The following is a 23673-nucleotide window of genomic DNA, read 5'->3' as shown; positions in this document are numbered from 1 at the left end:
GTGAGACAGGAGTTTAAGTCCAAAGATTGAGAAAAATGGACGATAAAAATATGAAAATACAGCAGGGAAGATAGGTAAGAAGGCAAGTATTAAGTAGGGGCAAGAAAAGCAGGGGGACAGAAGAAGTGAGTGTTTTAATGGCCATGTGTGCACTGCCTATGGCAGGAGGGAAGGTCCTTGGTTAAAGGCTCTCGGTGTAGCTGCCACAGTCACACGGATCTTACCATTTTAGCTGGTAGGTACAATTAACCAGGTCATTCCTTGGTAATTATTTTGTCACCAAAACATCTCCCTGGCTCTCAGAGGGTTTTGGTTTACAAAAGGCAACACATGACCACCGAGGCAAATTCAGTTCACAAACGGAGAACTGTAGCACAAAATTGTCTGGGTTTTTCTACATCGCGGGCTGGATTTCAGCTGTGCCCCACACTCCTATCTCAGAAACAATGACAGAGAGAGAGAAACCGCGACCTCCCAAAATCACAAAAGCAATACCTGTCCATTCCTGACTTTAATATGTTTAGCTGATTACAAGGACACTGTTAATGGTGTTATTCTTACTCAGCAATGAGAGGGGGAAAGGAAGAGAGCACACCGGTGCCAGGTCAGGGTGCAAGGCTTTCCTGCCGGTCCGCGTCCCACCTGCCCTGGCTGATTGGTTATGCTTGCTGTCGGAGCCGCCGCGCACGCGGCGGGAGGATTTGGGGATGATTAATTGCCCTGTCTTCTGAGCGGAGAGTTCGGAGCAGCAGGGTTCTTCGTGTATGTAAATACACGTGGGCTCAGCGCTGTACCGGCACCGAATGAAATGAATAAAAAGACTTAACAAAAGGACTCAACTCTGAATGTTTAGATGTTGAAGATTGGTTTCTATTATGTCCCAGTGGGAGAAAAGAATATGTCATATGGGAAACTGGATAGGCTTCATGTTGCAGAGAAGTGAGAGAACCCGATTCCCGAGTGCGGCTCGGCTTGTGCTACTGCTGGAATCAGCTCACAGACCCCCAAAAAGCCCAGGTGCTTACACTGGTTATAAAATATAACTCTACCGATCTGCGAGTTAAATTGTGATCTCTGCTGTGAGCAGTGCACAGCATATAAAAAAAAAACCCCAAACCTTCAGAATTCAGCTGCATACTTAAATAGTCAGTCTCTGTTTTTCTTACTTCTATCTGATTCAAATGTGCACATCTGTTGTTATATTGTATGGCATTAAAATCATAATAGACCCTGTTTTTTGTAAAAATGTAGGCTCAAAACCCAGCAAGCAAGGAAGCGTCCTGTAAACTGCAAGCAGCAAAAAGAAGAAAAGTTTGGTCTTTTTGGTGAATAATCTGAAATGAAACATTCCTCTAGCATTCTTCTTCCCCACAAAGATTATGATTTTTCTCTCTTTTTTTAATGCTCTACATGTGCATTTTTGCATTCATTTTTGCATCATAAAACATTTCTTAGATGGGCGTAAATCTTCCTTAATATTTTTGTAACTTCTGTGTGCTTAAAAATCACCTGCAATTTGCTAGATGAAATATTTTCTGTGGCACTGTGACAAAGGAGGGAGACCAGATGTTTTCAAAAAATTCATTTTTTAAACTGTTTGGGTTTTGGTGTTTTTTTTTTCTCTTTGCACACTTGTAAAACAAGCTGTAAAAACAATGCTTGAAGAATGAGCTGATTTTTAAAAAAGTAGAGAGTCAAAGAATTTGAATAGGAAACATTTTATTTTGGATATCCTTTCACCAGAGGAGATTATTATTTATAGGCTGCATTATATATCTTGCCTGGTAATCAGCAGTAATGTATGTCTAGCAACAGTAGAAAAATGAATTTCAGTAGTATCTTGTATTTTAGAAAAAATAAATTATGAAACACTTAAGAAAAATGAAATAAAACTAGTGATGAATCTGCAGCCTCAGAAAATCAGATAAACAAAATGTTCCAGTTAGTTATTGCCACACTCAATAGCAGTACATGAAATTGTATTACAGGCTGTGAAATGAAATAATCCCACCCTGTGACAAGCTGGCAGAATTTGCCTGAAACTGCCCAGCCTTTTTGCAGACTTTGATCCCTCCGGGGACTGGTGTTTGGGGTGTTTGCTGAGTCACGGAGGCAGGAGGTTCGCCACCTAATCCGGAGATAACGGAGAGGTGGTGGCTGAACCCAGAGGATCAAGGGTGTGGATTGAGCCATTCAAAGCAGGAACTTAATTACAGCTGAGGTTAGATGAATGGTTGCTCTGAACCTGCCATTGTTTTATTGTTAATGTCTGCTTTAATACCTCCAAATTTCAGTCAGGGCAAAGTTGGGTCGCTAACATCTGAATGATGCTAGCACTTGAGTATCGTAGTTTTAAAAAATACAAAGTCACTACAAGGGTAGGCAATGTCTTTTTTTTTCTTCCCCTCAAACAGTCATTCTCTCTAGATTGAAAATTTGCATTACTTTTCTAAACTACAAAGTATCATTTAAAAATGTATTCATGTTTTCTTGCACCTTTTTACAAGCGCTCCAGCACCCAGTAAATAAAAGTAGCAGCCTGTGTCCCTTTTAGCAAAAGCCATATATCTGCTCAGACTTGTAATTTGCTCTGTTTATATCCTTTGCCCTTGAACTCTGGTTATTAACGCAATGTTTCTCCAAATGATGCCATATAACTCTGCTCCAAGCACATTCCTACTGACACCACACAAACAACAAAGCCAGCTAAAAAGGAGGAAAAAAAAAAAAAGAAAGGAAGGTGAATTGCGTGTGATGGAGAACATTACTCAGAATGATATAAGTTACGGAGTTTCTCGTGTTAGCGGGGTGGAACGTGGGTTAGAGACCTCGCCTGCCTGTGACCACCTCTTCTCCAAAAATCTTCTAAATGGCTTTCAGCAGCCGATTACCTGTATTCAGAGATAACCTCTTTACGCTGAGCAGACATCCTTGCTAAGGGTCTGCTGTTGTCTTGGAGAGAGACAGGCTGTCATGCTGGTAAAAACTCCCACCTCACTACATCGGGACTATTGATCAGGCTAAAGAACTTGTGACACACTGCTGAAAACAGAAAAGAACCAGAAGATGGAAAAATAAAATAGAAATGGGGGAACAACAGGTAGGCGGTGTAAAACATTCTTCCAGGAAGAAATGAAGTATCTGTGGCAATATTTGCTCTGTCATAAAGCAGTGTAGAAATCCGAGGGGCAATTAGTGTTGTTCAAAACAGTGTGGCTTAAGTGTTATCAGACAGTGAAAAAAATGCTCCTTGCCCCAGTGCCTCCCTCTTAATCTTCATAAAGGAAGGATTCTGCTGAAATACAGATCTTTAGGTGCATTGCATCTACTTTCCTACTCAGTTTCATTAAATAATAAGATACTATGGCACCATCTAAATATTGACTGATTTTTATTAGTCTTTCCATATCTGTTTGGCTAGCTGACAGCAAGACCTCAGGCAGAGATCTGGGCTTACTTTGATGCCAAGGAGTTCTTTAAGAGCATGGACAAATCATTATCTCTTAATGTGATTCCATTTCTCTTTTTACCTTGTCTGATCTGTTTAGATTACAAGGTCTTCTCAACAATAAATGTTGTCCTATGTGTTTGTAGGACTTTAGCTAGGATCTGAAGGTCCTACTAGTGCAAACAGCTGAAGATTAAGGGCATTCCTAGAGCAAGACAACGTGTGGGAAAAGTAAAAGGTATAAACTACCTTGGTGACACCACAGATTTCAAGAACAGGTTTAAAAGGACCCAATTCCTTGTAGATTTTGAAAATACAGGAAATCTTGCAAGGAGGGTCATGCTTGTGAAAATCCCATCTTCATTTCTTTAGGATTGCTTTTCTGATAAATCTCAGGTAAGCCTTTAATCTACTGAAGGCACAGTAAGAACACATGCCTGGTCGTTCTCCACTTCCATTTGGTACAACTTCTAAGATCATAGATTGTATACCATGGAGTATTTCCATGAAATACTCCTTTTCCAGCTTAAAAACAGACCATTGTTCTGGGTTGGTTTTGGTTGTCTGGTTTTTGTTGGTTTTTTTTCGGGGGAGTGGAGAGTATTGGGGGGGGGGGGGTGTCAGTAAAAAATCACTGATCCCACTGCTGGAATACACTAACACTGAGTTTCTCAGAATTTGCTGTGTTCTAGGGTAGTGTTCTGGTGGCACAGTTTTAACAGCATAGAGAGATTGATCACAGAAGCACGGGAAGCAACAACCAGAGCACAGCAAATACCGGAGGAGACAAAATGTTCAAACGAAGCTGTATGAAGATTTATTTAGTTTTAAATACATTTGCTTTGATTGTATTTTCTCCCCTTCTGCTTCCAGGAAACAAGTTCACTGTCAGGAATACTCATAGACCAGCATGGGTATTTTAATTTATTATTTTACTTACCTTAAAGAAAACAGTAGAGAAGATTCCCAGAAAACTAATTCTGACGTTATAAATATTTGAATTGGAAGCTAAATTCTCAGAGACACTTCAGCAGCTAAAGGCCAGCAACCTGCCCAACTAGTACCTCTTCTCAGAATTAACCAAGCCAAGACTGAACTCATTTCTACTACTAATTCAGTTACAGAATAATGTGAAATAATTATATCACAATCTATCAATACACACAAGAAACCATTTTTTGCAGTTGGCTCTTGTGAAAGTTTGTAAATAACTTTTTAAAATTAATTGTTGCTAAAATAAAACAGTGTTAGAATTGTTATAACAGTGGGAACGACACATTTCCCTGTTGCGGCTCTGCCTGGCTCCTTTCATTCCTCTTCTGCTGCAGCCATTTCCCTTTCCCTTTTCCGTGATAGCACTGGCTTGACTCTGGGCCTTCACTTTTAGAAAAACAGTAAAATTCAATTTTGCCTGTACTTCTGAGGAGCTATGAGCCAGATCATGCTGTTTCTTTTTGCATTTGGATGAATTTTCCACTTTGAGCTCTCTGCGTGTGAGAAGAAAGTGGAAGCAGATAGCTCAGCACAGTTATGGTCTAAAAAAGAATTCATCAAACTTTAGACCAAGCTGGTAAGCTTGACAAAAACTCAGTGCAGTATATTTCCATGTTAGCCAGGTCAATACAAGATGACAGATTGAAATACCATATGTGACTCACGGAAGACATTTTTGGGCAAACTGTTATCCTCGGATGAAATTAAATTAAAAGACACCTTACACTTGGTCATATCTCTTTTTCTTTTTTTTTTTTTCCTTTCTTTTCTTTTCGTTCCTTTTTTAAACCAGATTGTTATCTCATTTTCAGAAGACTATCACTTTTATCCTGACTTGTCAAACAGCTATTACCATCAAGATGATGAGCTTGATATGCTGCAAGTACTGATTAAGGGGATAGTGCAATTGCTCTTGCTCTACCTTGAAGGAGCAATTTTCCTGTCTGTCTAGTAAGTGGAGGAAAACCAGCCGGATTTCTCCTTATCTGTGGAAGAAGGAGGTTGTCTCATCTTTCTCCGAGCTTTCATGAGCAGTCAGATATGGTCAATACCTGGCTTCCAGACCTTCTCCAATGGGATGCAGATGTTCAAGCTTCAAATGCTGCAAGAAAGCGGTAGCAGATTGAAGGAGTGACAGTCCTCAGAGTCACTGAATTGCACCCAAACAATTTTAATGGCTTTGCATAGTAGGAGTAGATAACTTTTGACCGTGAGGTAAACCAGCTTCTAGGTGTTAACGACCTATGGAACTTTTTGCAAGATAAAGATTCAGAGGAAAAAACTTCAGACTAAGTCTAAATAATCCACTGACCAAAATTCTCCTTGGTGATCTCTGTTGGATGTACCACATTTCAGAGCTGGGCCTGGCTTACTGTGAAGTGTTTCTGTGCTTCATTGCACAGTTGCTGTGTTTCACCGCAAAATGGCAGCAGTTCTGTGATGGCAGAAATTATTCCTTTAGAGTATAGGCAACTCCAGCTCAGGCAAAACTTGTGCAGAATTTGAATCATAGGGAGCTGCATCTGTTGGTGTATTTGGACAGAACATTTCGGTTTCTTTTGGATGAATAAAGATCACCTTAATTCTGGCTCAAAACAATTAAGAGTAAAATACGAAGTATGTCAGTGAATATTGGTCAAAGTAGATCATACTCTGAGTAAAGGTCCTGAAAAAATGAGTATTTATATATATGCATAATATACATACATCTAAATATACATACGCCTCTCTCTCTTTCTCTCTCTGCCTCTTTTTCTTTCTCTCTCTCTCCATATATGTGTGCATGCTTACATATATATATTTATCTTCTGCAAATTTGACAATCTTAAAAGTTTTTTGGAACTTTTACTGCCTGCTCTTTAGAAATACAGCTAAAGCGACAAAACCACATTAAATTCCTAGCATAAAATGAAAGACAAAAGTGCCTCATTGCACCCAGGTTTTGTCACCTCAGGGAAAGGACAGCTACCAGCCGATTGCCAATTTTTCCAGTTTGGGCAAAATATCCAGGAGGAACCTCAGAGCTTATTAAAACTGCTTTGGCTGCAATGGCCACGTGGAACTGCAGACCGAACATCCATCCCCCAGCTGCCTGTCCCTCCTGGTCACCAGCGACTTTGTGCTGGCAACTTCTCCCCTGAGTATTTCACCAGAAACGTGGCCGGTTGGTGCCAGTTGGCTGCATGAAAGCAGAACAGGGAGGCTCACAACATTTTGGGTTGTGTGTGTGAGTCTGTGGAGGAGGGAAAGAGGGTGAGGAAGAGTGACAAATCTTCGGTGAAGTTCATTTTGAATTCTTATGTCGATCCACCAGCCAAGGGAGTATATCTCCTGCATAAGCCAATCCAGATTCACCTACAGACGCCTGTGAGTGCCATCCCTGTGTTTTACCATCAATAAAATAAAGACCCAGCCCATTTTGCCTGTCAGGGAAGAGTTCCAAATCAGTGTCATCTGGAAATAAAGGAACTGCAGAAAGATGTATGCAAAATCCCTAAAAAAAGGCAGAACTATCACCTATAAAATAAATTATCTGAAGAACGAGATTTTTTTTTTTTTAAATTCTAAAGGATGCACTAAGAGCCCTCAGTCGTGGAATATCCATCTCAACATGGTAAATAGATGCGTTAGACACAGAGTGACATATGGGCAGATAAATACAGCCATAACTGGTAGGCAAAGTAAGTGCACGCGGCATGTGTCAGTATTGTCTGGTAATTCAGAGCTGTCATAAAACTGTCCCACTTACGATGTTACAGCATTTTTAAGAAACATGAATTTGCAATTTAAACTCTGCTAAATGAAGGCAGGAAGTTACAGGTTACAGAGCTGCATGCAAACAGGAGAACCAAGAGGGTTTTTGCTCAAATTTGTCTCAGCAGGTACAAACTGTGAGGATGCCCTGAATACTTCAGTGTTGCCAGGGACATTGAGTGTGTGGGGGTGATCAGCCTGGAAATCAAATAAGAGCATTTTCAATTTAATGAATGTTTGGGAAACATAATCCTGGTTCTGCTAACAGGAATTTCAAGATAAATCAAAATCCTATCATTAAAACTGGGATATAGTCACTGCTATAGTCACCTGTTAAAGCTCTGAGAAATTTTCTTTCCCCTTTCTTCACATTTCTCTTTTTTCCTCATTTGAATAGTATGTGCACTTAAAGATATGACCAAGCTTTTTTGTTGTTTTGGATTTGTTGTTGTTGGGTAGGGGTGTTTTTACCTCTACAGAAGTTTCTTTGGAAATATGTTTTAAAAATGTCTTTGGTTCCAGAGCCACACTGCAGAGTAAGTCTGCTGGCTTTATCTCATATACTGTCTCCCCGGGAGTCTGAACTAAATGCATAATTTAAAGAGCCCTTAATCTGCAATGTCATTCCCATTTGGTCGGAGGCAGCCTTCACTTTATGATGTTAACTTTTTCAGCAAAGGGCAATGGCAGTTTTTCCGAGGATGCACTTAGAGGCAACATCTCATGTAAACCGTTTATTCAAGGTGTCCTGACATCCCAGTATAACACTGGGTGACAATGGATAACCTTCATCAAGTTCTCCCATGGGAGAGAGGCATTCATGGCAGTGAAAGTGCTGCACAAAGCCAACAGTAATATATAAAGGGCTGTTGAGGAGGGATGGGAGATAGGAGGAGGAAAATGGCAAACCGAGACTTACGCCACATTATATTTCTTTCTGCATGTTTCACGTGATCCAGGTTAGCATCATATCTGCTATAGGTAGCTTCTGTAGTAGTCAGTGCACAGCTTTCGTTAGGAGTCAGGTCCCAGTGATAGCTGGCATGCACTGGCCATGTCTCGCAGCCTGCTAGCCCTGCCTGAGAAGAGCTGGATCAGTCCCGCAGCCTGCTGCTCTCTCTTATTAACATGCATCGCGTGTTGATTTCAGCCCCGAGTTCTTTTTGTAATTTAAGGGGTGCAAACCGACCTTTAAATGGGGAGGGCTGTTTCCTTTTTAATTAAATCTCCAGCCAAGCAATTTGCCTTTCCCATCCTATTGAGTTTTTCATCAATTGTTTTTCTTCCCCTTGTGCTGTAGCAAACCACAAGTGCCTTATTACAGTAACTATCACACTGTTCCTGTGCTCTCTCACCCTGAAGGTTGCTTTTAAAGTGCAAACACACTTCCAAAGATATGCAACAAGCTAATACCCCAGGATGTATTAAGGCCCATTTTGTTTTACTTTAGCTGCATATTAACAACAGGACGATAACCCAGAATAAGGGATATGGAGACGTCTTTTCCCCAGGATATAAGGAGATTCAGAGTGGCATTATGTGTGATAGATGCAATTGTAGGAAACTTTGCGTATATCCCTGCATATCCCTGGTCAAACCATTCATTCCTTTTTCACAGTCCTTATTCTAATATCTCTATCACCAGATACATCTTCATGGAAACAAGCTTGAGAAGCTGTGGCTCTCCTACCCTTCCCCTTTAGCAACACCAATACAGCACATGCCCAGCAACTGGTAAGGGAAAGAAAGATCCTTTTGCTGTAGGGTCTACCCCTCAACCTTCCAGCTGTGTTCATCCCTGGGCTATACAACAGCTCATTATGCAGCAGAACTGACCAAACTTCTTATGGATGATTGAGCGTGATCTCCAGAATGGTGAGAGCTCATATTGAAATTCCTTCCAGAGCTGGGGCAGTACTGAGCAAGGGGGAGGGCGAGAGGCACTTGATCCCCTGCACGTTTTCTGATGTCTAATAATGTGTGAGCTCAGGCTCAGACTTTTCCAATAATCAAGATCTGTAGGGTCTCCATCCTTTACCCAACTCCCTAGATCCATGCAACTCATAGGAACCTAATTGCTTGTGAGTTGTAGGCTAAAAATAAACCTCACATCATATATATCAGTATCTACATGACGATTCTTCTAATATATGTAGAGAACAGCCAGTTTGGCTCAGGCGAGTCCCAGACTCGAGAATGTTTTATTCCTAGCTCTGCCGCTGATCTGCTGAGGCAAGTTAGAGATGTCTTTAAACATCTTTATATTTCTTGTTCCTACTGCATTGTCTCCTAAATCCATTTAGATTGCAAATTACATTTTGCAAGGAGCTTCCTTGACAATGTGCCTTCATGATGATCAGTTAAATATTGCCATTACGTATTGGAGCCTTTAGGAAACAGGAGTAGGCACAGGAGACTGTGTGCATATTTCTGTTGGGCATTTCTGTGTTACGGAGCATGGGCTGTTTATGTGCATTTTGTGAACATGCATCCTCTATGCTTATGAGCTGTGAGTGCTGCAGCTGGTGTCAGGGTCTTGGGAAAGTCAACGCACAGTACAGAGGAGCCCAGACTGACTCTCATAGGAGACAAACTTCCCCTCACTGATGCTTAGTTGGAAAACCTATTCTTTTTATCTTTTTTTTTTTTTTTCTTTTTTCTTTTTGCCCTCTTCCCTGGTTTAGCTTTGTCCTTTGGAGGGCGACAGGTCTCCTGCTTCAGCTCCTGCCTGCCAGCCCCCCCAGACCCCTGACGCTGGCAGCCACTAGATGGGGAGCTCGGCTAATGGGTCCAGCCCTGCTCAGAGCCTGGTCACCATCTGGCAGACAAAATCAGAGGGAGGGGACTCCTCTGCAGTAACAAAGTAGGCCGCCCCGTCTTCAAATTGAGGATAAGAACAAGTGATGGAGTCTCCGGCCACAGCTTGAAAGCAACCCATCAATGTCATCTTGAGTTAAGTACCTGATGCTGGCACTTTGCTGCAGTTCTTGGGGGGATAAGGGCTCTGACAGGGTCATTGTTTCAAGTGGAGTTCAGTCTTTTGTTTGCCATAAACGAAGAAGACAGGAAGTCAGCTGTGAGGTTTAGGAATAATATTTAGATAATTGTGAGATATCTCATCTTAAAGTTCAAACTGATTGAACCTGAGCTGAGTTTTGAGTCAAACTTTGTTTACGGGTCCATCATCTTTGTGGCTGACACTTGCAAAGAGGAAGAGAGAGAGAGAGAGGAAAAAAGAGTGAAAGACAATGAGCCAGGACTTACGGTTTCTTTCTGACCTTGGCAAGAGGGAAAAATCCATACGGAAAACAAAACAATAAATAATAGTAAATAATAACACCAACAGCGATGCCAACACTCCAGGAGCCGGAAAATAAAAATAACACTCCATTGTGCCCACATTCTTAATAACTCTGCATATGACTATCTAATCCGAGCTTCTGCAAAAATCAACCAGGAAGATGCTTGCACCAAACACAGCATGAGCCTTGCATTTAATCGGTTACTGTAATAAACATATAAAAAAAGATTTTTTTTCCATGAGAGGACAGAGCAGTGGCTACATAAAAGGACATCAAATGACACATCCTCCATCTCCCAGCAAATAAAAAAGCCATCAGCTCATAACAAGGCGGTGATAAAAGGTGCTGAGGCCAGTAAGATTAAGACTTTGTAATAAGGTTCGGGCGCCAAAACTGACAGCCATTTTCTTTTATATTTATCATGTCTTCACATTGGGGTGAGAAGCCAGGAGTCTGTCCCATTGCTGGCTAGAATTTATAGCAGCTCCATTATTAGGAGATTGCACTGAAATGGGGCAGAGGTATGGTTTTCTGAGAACGCTACAATAGCCTCCTACATTATACACTTGACAGGTTTGTCAGCGCTTAGTAACAAGCCTTGTAAAGTACTTTAATATCATTAGCACTATTTTCTTAATGTGTCTGCTCTCCTAGCAGCCTGAAAATATCATATATCATGGTCTGGAGGAAGGCATACATAGCTATCTCTCTCATTCTCTCTCTCTTTCTTTCTTTTTTTTTACCTTCCCCCTGAAATGTGATTTTATTGCCACACATTTGGTTGATGTTTTAATCAAAATAATGTAGCCATTTTCCTTTATTGATTAACAAGTAAATATGTATAAATATGTAGTTAGGGGTGGGCAACCCTTTTAGAGGATATTGGAAACAACATAATTAATGGCTTCCTCATCTAATTACAGTGCACGTGTTACATCTCCCCATTGTTTTTTCTGGTGATTCTTTCTTCCTTCTCTGTCCCTCCAACCAGAGAGGTGTGTTGCCAGAATGTCTGTGGACTTCATACAAAGGGGCAAGGGCCATGAGCTGGAAAACAAAACAAAACAACCAAAAAAACCCCAAGCTCTTGGTCACTTTTCTGAAAACATTCATGATATTGTTGCTGTTTCAACTGACTGCATCACCCCAAAATTCATCATCCTCGGCAGGTAATGGTGGCCTGAAGCTTGTATGTTAACTTTAATTTCTTTTAAATATCCAAGACATGTATGTGTGCATTTATTTATTTAGAGCGTTTCCTTGGACCCTTTGAGCTATGAGTTAAAGCATCATTTGCAAGCCCGGGTGTCACAAAGCGAGGGATTGCCCTCTGCAGACAGGGTTGGAGGTCAAACTACCTCTAAAAGAGGCATATATTGCCTAATGGATATCTACTGTGCTAATGTCAAGACATGTAAAGTCCACGTCCTACCGCAACAATGCAAGAATTGTTTATAATTGTATTTGAAAATAAACATTTATTAAATGCTCTGCAAATGCATGACATTATAAGCAGGGCTTGGATCTCATTTGGGAACAGGATATGCTTCTTAAATAGGAATCGTGTTTATTTCTGACGTTGTAAATATTCTCATGTATGACCTTAATCATAAAAATTCCAGCATTGTAAACAACTGCACTAAATCTATACAAAAAAATGGGCTCAGGCAAGGAAAACAAATATGTAAATGAACCTCATCAAAGAGAGTTTTATTATCTTAAGTATGACCTCAGTCAAATGGCTTTATATCTTGGAAGATTGTTAAAGTCAAGTACACAATCTACTTCCGTACTGATGCTGGGACTACAACATCAGTGCTTTTTAGCCCACATTTGACTGACTCAATTGTAAAGCTTCAAAAATCAAATATGCTCCAAGTGTCCTGTGCTCTTGATTTTACTGATCTGAAGAAATAAGGGGCAGGAAAAATCACATTTGGGAGGGAGGAAGGGAAGGCAAGATATATGATACCCCAAGAGCACCGCAGAGACAACTCCCCACGGGCTTGCCAGAGTTACACACACGTCCCGTGCCAGCCCGCACACCTACCGCAGTGCTCGTGGGTACGCTGGCCCGCGTACATGAGATTACACCGTGAACCATGCACTGTAAAAATCAGCGGAGCTACACGCAAGCTCACAGCTAGAGAATACAAATAAGAAGTGCTCTAGGGAGGCAGGCGGGTAGGGCAAAAAGCAATTCTGGACATGTTTCTGACCGTGCAGGCGTATGGATTTAAAGCGGAGCTACTCCTGATTGCACTGGCGAGAACAGAGAAAAGGCCTTGCACAGCCCAGCTTTGCTTTCTTGGAAGCCCTTCTCATGATAAAGCAAGTAAATGAATAAATAAGCAACTCCTTGCCATTGCAATAATAACAATCTAAACAGTTAACATTACTTAAAAAAAAAATCCTCCAAAATATCCTTCAAAATATTTCAACTAGGCCTGCATAATGTTAGTGGATAGACCAACTCCACTTTCTGGGTGTCTGTTTAGACATAATATAAAATAAATCTTTTCTACTGACATTTTAAATAACTCAAAAATTTTCAGTTTGCCTCATTTCATATTTTCCCCCATGCTCACTTTGCTAGTTTGTTTTATAAATCATTAAGGAAAGGCTCAAAATAAATTAATCTAACATGGAAACATTTGTACTATCTATATTACTTATTACATATTAAAAGGAGATGCAATAAGCCAAGCAGTAGATATATATACACACATTGTCTCTGGCATGTGCCGTATGTTTTATATTACTAGCGATGGGTGGAGAGTCTACTTGAACTAGAGTTGCAAGGCTTTTTCTAAGATCTTCATGGGAATTGCATCTTCGAGTTTCTCAGTATTGCATAATGGCAGCGAATATAGAATGAAATTCCAAAGAATCAATCACATGTATTTCAACACACACATTGACGAATAAACATGTACAGATTCGCATAACTCAGTTTATATTTTCAGAGAGCTAATATAAATCCAGATTAGTGTTCAAATACAATGTGTAATATTTCTATCTACAGGAATAAAATGTAAGCCAAATGCGATGACAGTGTCCTTTTAACTGCTAACCAGACATGCTTTGTGAATGGCTGCCATGTATTTCGTTTGCATCTAAAATGTCCATCACGGCAAGTACCCTGCCGTTGTAATTAGTGAAGATGCAGGATGTTATCGAATATCACAACATTTTGACTGTCAGATTGCTCTAGCCGAGGAAAGTTACTTTGTAAAATGAGAGGCTGATGTTGCAGTTGTATTGACTTTTGTGTCATGTTTGTTTCAGTTTACTAGTCAAAACAACTTTCAGAGCTCTTCCTTGTCCAGAAGGTTCAGGCTGCCTTATGAAAATGAAGCTGTCTTGTTTTCTGCTTCATAAATCATTGTCAAGCTGAGCCAGATAACAGAAACAAGTTCAGATTCCAAAATGATTATTCTTAGAGATGATGTATTAAGTATACAGAATACAACTTGATTTTCATAAGCCATGTTGACTTTGCAGAACCGAGGCTGGAGGGGAAAAAATTAATGACTAATTGGAGGTGTGAGAGCCTGCAAAATCCCGGGAGAGAGGGAACAGAGTGGGTGGGCAGAATTTCCTTTCTGAGAAGCTCTTGAAGTCATTTCAAAGCTGCCATTTTCTCCTCATCTCTGCCCTTGTGCTATTTCACTGTTACAGATAACCCATTTGGAGCATCCTGTAGACCTATTTTACTGCACCCGTTAATGCGATTTTATAACCTTCACTGGGCTTTGCATCCAGGCTCTGGACTAAGAGTCTTTCAGGAACTATTCCACTCATGAGCACCAATGAAAGGAGCCAATGCCACTAGAAATTTCCCTCCCCTTCACTTCTCTCCCTCCTTTCTATCATGCCCATTTCTTGATGGCTCTGCAATCCTTTCTTAGCTTTCTGGGTCTCTTTTTATAATCCAGAGAAATAGAAAGTACATGAATGATCCCACTGTAATTGGATTAGAAGAGTCACAACAAAAATAGCATCATGGAGGTAAGGTGAATTCTTGAAATGCAGTTGCAAGAGGTAGCTCTACATGGGAAAATTCTATGAAGAGGGCAATGGCCAAGCCTCTTGTACCTCTATAAGAGTCCTGTTAGAGAAAAGGAGTGAGTAGGAGGATAAAGTGGGGGGATAATAGCCATTTGAAAGTGAAAAGAAGGACCTCACTTAGTAGGACTTCTTATTTATGTAATATTATCATACAATACGAGACTGGGAAAAGGCTGTGGATGATGGATCTGAACTGTGAAGCAAGTTCTAAGGTTGCCAAGCTCTGGAGAGGATGGGATTTAAGATAGCAGCACTGGTGCACTCCAGTGGGAAAATTGTAAAAGTAATGCAGGTAACTGGACTTGCTTTCAAGCCCACCAAGTCAAGCTGACCCTTCCCTCACGTGGCCCAAACAGATGGGTTTTACCACATTGTTTTTTTTTTTTTTAACCACTTGCAAAACAAATACTGCAAAATTAGACACTACAACACCACAATCCCCATGCAGAGCCTAACATGCAAAGGCTTGCCTAAGGCCCCTCGGTAAGGTCTGTGGCAGAAGAAGAACTTGAACCAAAGTCCACCACGTGCTGGATGACAAGCATAGCCCTAAGACGGTCCTTCTTGTCTCAAAACACACACTCTGTCGCTGCCTGCATCACCTCCCCAGAAGTTCGTCTTTAACACTAAACATTGTAAAAGAAAAAACAAACATAGGAAATTTCAGCTGTGGCTGTGAAAAGAAATCATGCTCAGGGCACCCCTCAAACATGTTTCTTCATTCTTTTAACCAAGAAAAGGAAATTAAAATCAAACAAACCTATGTTTAAGGAATGTGAAGGCTGTGAAACAAACCAACAAAAGCCAGGAAATGTTCAAGTTAAGGCTGTGACACTCTGTCCTTCACTCAAGCTGTTCTGACTTATTTTTTCTAAACAGAGGGGGTTGAGATCAGCGTGTCACCCTCGGATTTGAATTTCCTGTTGTGAACTGGTATGTGCTGTGCCTTATTAATGTTATTAGATATTGTTTATTGCATTTGTGAATGTGATGCAAGTGCACATATCTACATTTAAATACACCCACATCTCTATGCATTAGGTCGGTGCAGAGCAGTGTAACTATTAGAGCTTTTTGCAAGTGCTAAGATTTGTCTCCTTAACAACAATCAGCCCAGAAAGTGTCTGTATTTTAACGAGCCAGTAGCCACCTCGGAAAGTCATGCTTGTCACCATAGTGCACACAACAGCCTTTGGAAATGTCATAGTGGCTGTAGGGATAGAGATCAAATCCACCTGCTTCAATGACACTCAAGCAAGAGGAGGGTCGTCTTTTTAATTTAGGCAGCGCTGGGCTCCGGAAACCCGGACCCGTGTTTCTGCTCCCACTCAGTAGAGGGCAGCAGTAGGTGGAGATGAGGGATATTCATATGTTCTCAGTAAGTGTCTATCAGAAAATCCGATTTTTCCTGGATATGACAAAAACATCACACAAAAGATACCCAGGCTAAGCAAGTTGGCAGCCATATACATGAAACGTCAGTGAATAGATAGTTCCCATGCAGCTCAGGAACCATTTGTACCATCACCGCGCTCCCACCACATCTGGGATTTCACAAGTCACTGGACGCTCGGTGGGAAGTGGGTGTGTGGATCATATGCTATTCTTCCTCCGGACACATGAGGGACTGGCGCAAGTCAGAGGCAGGATACCAGACTAGATAGACCAAATGTCTGGGCCACTATTGTGAGAATAACGTCAATTTAATGTTAGTCTATCATCACCTATTTTGAACTAACCTTTGTCGCTGGCTCACTTCTGATCTCGTTTGGAGTCTGAGCACTCCAGCACTGCAGCAGCCAGCACTGGCTTCCCCCAGAACAGCTTTAGCACTGTGAACAATAGATTTTAACCTTTGCCACTTTCATTTTTTTTGGTTTTATTATCAGCCTGTGCTTCCACTACAAACTAAGCGCACAGGGCTTTGAGCTAATTACATTCTGTACATCTGAGCCAACTCTCAGTGCTTCATGCTGACACTCGGATACATCTGGGCCTGATAACAATTACAAATACTCTGGGCATACTTTAAAAAAGAGCTTATGTTACAATGTGAAACAGCATGTTTTACAGTGCTCATAACGGTCAGATAAATACAATAGCTTCAAATCCCCTTTCCGAGGCTTTAAAAAAATGTGCCTCGCAATAATTCATTTAGATCAGGAACCCATAAGGAAAGAACCCTTCCCCTCCTGTCCCCGGGCGAGACACGGTAAAATACTTGAACCTAAGAACAGGCCAAAATTTTTATTACAAGCCAGGGAAGAGAGATGGTAAAGAGGGGGAGGTGATGGCGGGTTTCTGGTTCAGTGACAGCAGATAGCAGGGCCTGGGTTCATCCCAGCTAGAAGAGACCCTGAGGGATGATTCGGCTCTTCTGAACATCCCTCTTGCTCTCTCCGTTGACTACAGAGGAAGCCTAGAGTGATTTGGTTCATACCTTAAGTGCTTCGGGTATCTGAAGTGAAGTGGGATGAACTGGGGCTTGAATTCCCTGCTGTGCAGATGTCTGCAGCGGTAGAGATGGGGGATGGCTACACCTGCCTGCATAGCTCTTCCCTCCTCACCTTCTGCCCTCTCCTGCTCTCCAGCCCCTGTTCAGGGACCTGCTCCTTGGAAGCAGCAAAGAGCACTGCTGAAGGCTGTCTGGCGATGCAGCCCTGGCACCGTGACCCCACTAAGGATAAAGAAAGCTCTAAACGTGCTCTCTCAGGTATCTGGAACTCCTTTTCTTAGTCATGGAGATGAAGCGGATGAGAGAGGCACACGTGCTGCATTGGCTCCTCTTTTGGGTTCCTTCAAACCCATTTTAGGGCAACCTGATGGCAGCTTTGCACATCTCCAGGGAGACACAGGAACACCACCTCCCCTCGGGAGCCACTGCTAGGAGCTGTTAGCGGCTGAATTGGAGCTGAGAACTATTATAAAGATATTTCACAGTGTTTTCTCCAAGACTTGAGCAGGGAAGGGATGCCTGAACCTGGGACTTACATAGCCCAGACAGGGGAGCCGCTTTAAAAAATTTATCCTTGGAAGAACCAAAACCAATAACCCTGTAAGAAAAAGAAAGAATGATTTAAACTTCTTTAGTGACTGTCTCACGGGAGTGATACAAAACACTCAGGATGCTTTGCCAGTTTGCTTTTCTAAAAGAATTGTTAATGCTTTGGAATGATGGACAGAGAAGAATTAAAAGAAAAACAACTCCCCAGGCCAGGTTTTTGCATAGGGCTGTAGCAATTGTCAGTCACAAAGAGCTCCCAAGCAAGCCCTTATGATAACACACAGAGTATATCAGCAATCATCTGTCTTTTCTCAGTAAACAGTTGTATAGTAATAAAACAGAGTGATACAGCTGACTCTAACCTGGCAAATTTCCCTGCACCTAGTGTTTACATCTCTTTAAGTGTATCTTTGTCATATGGTTACAAGGCTATTTCATGCTCTCAAGTTTAATTCTTTGTAAATATAGCTCTCTTTGTGAGTGTGAGGCGCATGTGTTAATAAATGTTCCATTTGCAGCCGTTCCTCTTGCTCAAATGGAAAATTAAGAGTCCTTGATTGAACGGCATTAGAGATTGCTGGAAGTCTCCGTTCCCATCCCTGCGGAGTCAGGATGATTGCTCGGGAAGTTTCACACTTTCAAATATTTCTGTGAAGGCTAAATCCTGCCTTCTGGTAAGTTGCAGGGAGCCTTTTTTTTTTTTTTTCCTCCCTTTCTGCTAAAAAATAGGTTTTTCTGGAAAGCCTGCTCCCTGCGTTCTCAGGGGTTATAAAAATGGGAATCATTTTTATTGGCAATCCACTGGAATAGTGCTGAGACAAATGGAAACTTGAAGATAAGGATCCTCGGAGGTGAAAACATACAGCTGTTGGGAATTGCGAAAGAATCTGGCCAATAAAGGAAGTCACTATTTTTCCAGGCCTGAAGTGAGTTATAGGCCGAGACGGGTGTTGTATATTTATGTAAGGCTGCAGCGGGGAGCTCGAGCGACCGTATATTGCTGAAAGAGCATCATTCACATTCAACCTGAGACAAAAGGTGGAAATGAAGTAACATCCTGACCGAAGAAGGGCTCACGACAGAATAATAACATTTCAGAGGGGGGGGCTGGTGCGGTGGTCCGTGGGTAGGCCTCAAAATGAGGAAATGGCGGAGGTGCCTTGTCAGCCTTCAAAAAACACACACACACGCACACACGTGGCCTGGCCGGTGTCCTTGGGAAGGGGGGGCGTTTATCTTTCACAGAAATGCGTACATTTAATTGATGTACATGTACGGGTGTGTTACTACAGCTCAGCTCGCCGGCCGTGTTTACCAGGATGCGATTTCTGCCTTGTTGTATCAATAGTGGCCCCAACTGGAAAAGGCACTTGAAGGGTTGAAGCTTTTGGAACGGCACAATCCTTTTTTTTTTAAAAAAACTTTCCTTACTCTCTCCTCTCTCATTATTTTTTGCAATTTTTTTGTTTGAAGCTAGCAGCATCAAAACTGAGTCGCATTTCTCTGAGGAAAACTGAGGAAGCAAAGAAAAGACAAGAGTCCCTCACCATATATAAACATTTTTTCTGTAAATAGATGTCCAAATGTAACACAAAGATGAATAATCAGTGTTTTCATGAGTTTACAGGTAGGGAAACTAAGGCATACAAAGGGTTAATGGGCTTTTTCAGGTCTTAATACACATTTGGTGGCTCAAATTGGGAGGCAAATTGCGTCCTAACTCACAGTGCAATGCCACATCTACAGATTTAACCATGACTTTGCATCAAACCATACCTTTTCTTTCCAAAATATTTGGACATACGTCGTGATTTGTTTTGCTTTTTAATATAATATCCATCATTTTGGTTCAAACCGTGAAGTTTAGCTTAGGCATAAACCTTCCACAGATTTTGAGGGAGCTGAACTGGCTTTTTAGGTGATCTGAAATACAAAGTTCCTTTTCTAAAAAAATAGGATGGCTTAGAAATCTGTAGCTGAACTTAGTCTACAAAGTAAGGTGGTTTTGGAATTTTTTAAATTATGAAGGACCTTGAAAACTTCAGGTTTTATCCAGGGCTGGTTTTAGTGGCAGGATAAATTACAGCATCTGGCCTGTAGACCAGAACTCCTGTGGTCCAGATGTAGCTGTCTAAATGTTAGGCATTTAGTTTGGGACAAGCAGAACAACCGGACAATAATGATCACAGACACCTCATAAGTCCCACCTCAGCCTGGGTGTCACCATGACCCTCCTCCACCATGCCAGGAACCCTCTCTGCGGTCACTGAAGATTTTCACTTTGCCTGCAGTGTTTAGAAACCTTTTGTTCTTAAAGAGGTAAAACATCAGAAGTAACACAGAAATAGAGCCATTTAAATCGACAGATTTTACCTCCTCAACAAGTGATCCAATGTTGGTCCTGTCTCTTAAATCCTAGAGTATTTTGGAGGATATATTCTTCACTTGTGCCCTGAATCTGTGTGCAGGTGGTTTTCTCACACACAGGGTAGGCAAAATGGATTTGGAGCCCTTACAAAATAGCAAGTGATTATTTTCTTTTTCTAATAAGCATCCAGAAGGCTTTGAACCACAACAAACCAAACAAAACCTGTCGTTCCCAGACAAATGTCCAACATGCTCTGCCCTGTGGAATTTGGACCCAGCTTAAAGCTCCACTGGCAAAGAAGATACTAAACTGAAAAAAGTACACCTGGGCTTGGAAGAACATCTTCCAAAGCCATTAAACTTCTGAGTAAGACTATAACAACTGATGTGAAAATGAGAGTGTCTTTTTTTTGTATTTTAATTATTCCTAAGTGATACTCATAAAAATATATTAGCTTATAAGGAAACTGCTGGAGAATATAATAGGGATGAAACTGTTAGCTTTCACAGGATTTTAAAGCACTTCTCTAGAAGTACACCTGAACAACTTCAGGGAATGAATGTTTTCCTAAAGATCTGGTTTAAGTAACTTGTAGAATTCTCCACTTTGGATTAAAAACATTTAGACTATTCCATAGAGTTCAAAACTACCTACAGAAAAGGCAATTCCTTCCTCCTAAATCTATAGGAATTTTAAATAACAGACACCCTAAAGGCTGAAATCTATTGTTCTATAATTCAAATAAAGATAATGAATCACAGACTTTTAAGATTTTTATTATTTAATAATAAGAATAATAATTATTAATTAGCTTATACTATAAAACATTCACTGATATCAATCAAATTCAGATTAGGCACTCGTAGGTGTGGAATGAACACACTCGCAGAGGCTTTATAATGCAAAAACTGATTATTACTGGGGGAGGGCAGAAATCACACTGTGTTGTGATTTATCCACTTAAATGTTTAAACTTAAAAATAAAATAAGATACCCCGATCACATGCAGGTAGCCCACATAGCCGCCTTGTTAAAATGCCCTTCCATTTAAACACAGATTTTAACCTTTTCACCTTCACCGCTTACATTTTTCTTTCGTTTTGTTCAAAGCATTTAGGTAAATTAGGATGAGGTCCCTCCATAAAAATGCAAGGGGATCAGTGAAACTTTCATCTCTAATTTATTCATGAAGGAGAGAGGTCTTTCCTGGTCATGCTGTGCATCATCCTGTCAGAATGACTTTCCTTCTTCTCGAGAAGGGATAAAGGGAGATAGAAAAATCAGGGGTTTGGGTTTTCCTACTAATAATGACTGGAAGAGACAAAACTGTGCACTGCTTTATTCAGTGGTTATTGTACTGGAGCCGAATTTAATATCACATATTACAAGGCCAAGTTTCAATATTAAGGGGACTGAAGTTACTAATGAGTGAAAACATAAATTATTTATGTAAGATAACTAGATAGTCTTTTCATATGAAGTTCACACATAACTTTAAAAATATCAATTTGTGGATTCTCCTACCAGCTCTAACAGGTACGATAGACAGCTTTCTGTCTGGAAGACAGCAGAAGCATGCATGTGCTTGGGGAGGGTGTTGCAAGCATGCACAGCACACGCTGCTTGTCTCTTAGCGCAGATCCTGCCAACTCAAAGCTGTGCACAGAAAGATTCACTTTTGATCTCAGCTCTGGAAATTCACTACAACTGAATAAAGTTTTAATATTAATTATAATAAAAATAGATTCAATATTAATAATAAACCTGTTTTCTGGCTAGTATTCCCCATCCCTTCCAAAATCTTCAGTTTTCGGATTGATTTCTTTCACTTATTGTTGTTATAATAACATCCCATTTTGCATCCTGATCTTTCGGAGGGGCAAAAAGACTTATAATACAAATGGCCTTTATCCCAGCTGATGAATGAACTCTTCTGTGTTCCCCCAGCTTACAAAAATTATCATCTTTTATACATGGTTTAAAAAGAAAAGGGTGGGGGCTAGGAAAGCAAAGCAGGATCTGGTATTAGTCCTTTTAGTCGTCAGGAAATTACAAAATGTACACTTGCGGAGTAAGCAATTTTCGCAGTCTGCTGGCACATCCATCTTTTTAATGAGCCTTGTTTATAACCTGACGCCATGTTTCTAGTCACCTACCCTGTTTACATCTTTGGCCCCTTTAATTAAGAGAAGAACCAGTTAAAAGAAAGTAAGAAGAAATATTAATATGATCTGATTAATTCAGCTAGCGGGAGGTTATGGGGTACCAAGGTTATTATAACCTATAAAGGCAACATGAGCAAAGCTGTGTTCATTTGTAATTTTATTAGGCAGAGCAAATTAGTGAGCCCACATGGCAATGACAAAAGACCCCTTCCTATTCTCTCTTACCCCCTACCGAAAGGGCCAGGCGCCTAAAGTTAGGCTCCATATTAGGCAAATGAGAGCTGATAAATCTCAGCCAACAACTAATGAGAATCTCCAGAGTTGGAGCCGTGCTAATTTGAAAACATTAGCTGGGATTTCTTTTCCTTTTTTTGGTGTGCGTACAAAGTCCAGCTAACCCAACCCCACTCTTCTCATGGGGGTCAGTGGTGCAAAGATGGCAAGGCAGGAGGAGGAGAGGAATACACAAGGGGTTAAAAATAAAACACGACGTAAACATATGAGGGAGCTAAGAGGAAATGCTGATAATGTGTAGATCATTAGGAAGAGCATATATCATTGATAATACAAGAGGGATATAATTACATATAATTACATGACACTTATGCAGGAATAAAACTGGGGATAAAACCAGGCTCTCTAGAGAAGAGCCTAGGGTCCGCACGCCATTGTCGGGGGAGAAATCGGCAGCCCAGCTCAAGTGCATCTATACCAATGCACGCAGCATGGGCGGCAAACAGGAGGAGCTGGAAGCCATTGTGCAGCGGGGTAGCTATGACTTAGTCGCCATCACGGAAACGTGGTGGGATGAGTCGCACGATTGGAGTGCTGCAATGGGCGGCTATAAGCTTTTCAGAAGGAACAGGCGAGGAAGGAGAGGCGGTGGAGTAGCCCTGTATGTTAGGGAATGCTTCGACTGTCTAGAGCTCAATGATAGTGATGACGAGGTCGAGTGCTTGTGGGTAAGGATGAGGGGGAAGGCCAACAAGGCAGATATCCTGCTGGGGGTCTGTTATAGACCACCTGGCCAGGAAGAGGAGGCAGACGAAATATTCTACCAGAGGCTGGCAGAAGTCTCCCAGTCGCTAGCCCTTGTTCTCGTGGGGGACTTCAACTTTCCGGATGTCTGCTGGAAATACCACACGGCAGAGAGGAAACAGTCGAGGAGGTTCCTGGAGTGTGTGGAGGATAACTTCCTGACGCAGCTGGTAAGCGAGCCCACCAGGGGAGATGCCTCGCTTGACCTGCTGTTCACGAACAGAGAAGGGCTGGTGGGAGATGTGGTGGTCGGAGGCCGGCTTGGGCTTAGCGACCATGAAATGGTAGAATTTTCGATACTTGGTGAAGTAAAGAGGGGGGCCAGCAAAACCGCTACCATGGACTTCCGGCGGGCGGACTTTGGCCTGCTCAGGACACTGGTCGAGAGGATCCCTTGGGAGACGGTCCTGAAGGGCAAAGGGGTCCAGGAAGGCTGGACGTTCTTCAAGAAGGAAGTCTTAAAGGCGCAGGAGCGGGCTGTCCCCATGTGCCGCAAGAAGAACGGGCGGGGAAGGCGACCGGCCTGGCTG

The sequence above is a fragment of the Calonectris borealis genome, chromosome 11 (assembly GCF_964195595.1).
Source record: "Calonectris borealis chromosome 11, bCalBor7.hap1.2, whole genome shotgun sequence".
Classification (NCBI taxonomy): Eukaryota; Metazoa; Chordata; class Aves; order Procellariiformes; family Procellariidae; genus Calonectris; species Calonectris borealis.
Note: the sequence above shows the minus strand (reverse complement) of the source record.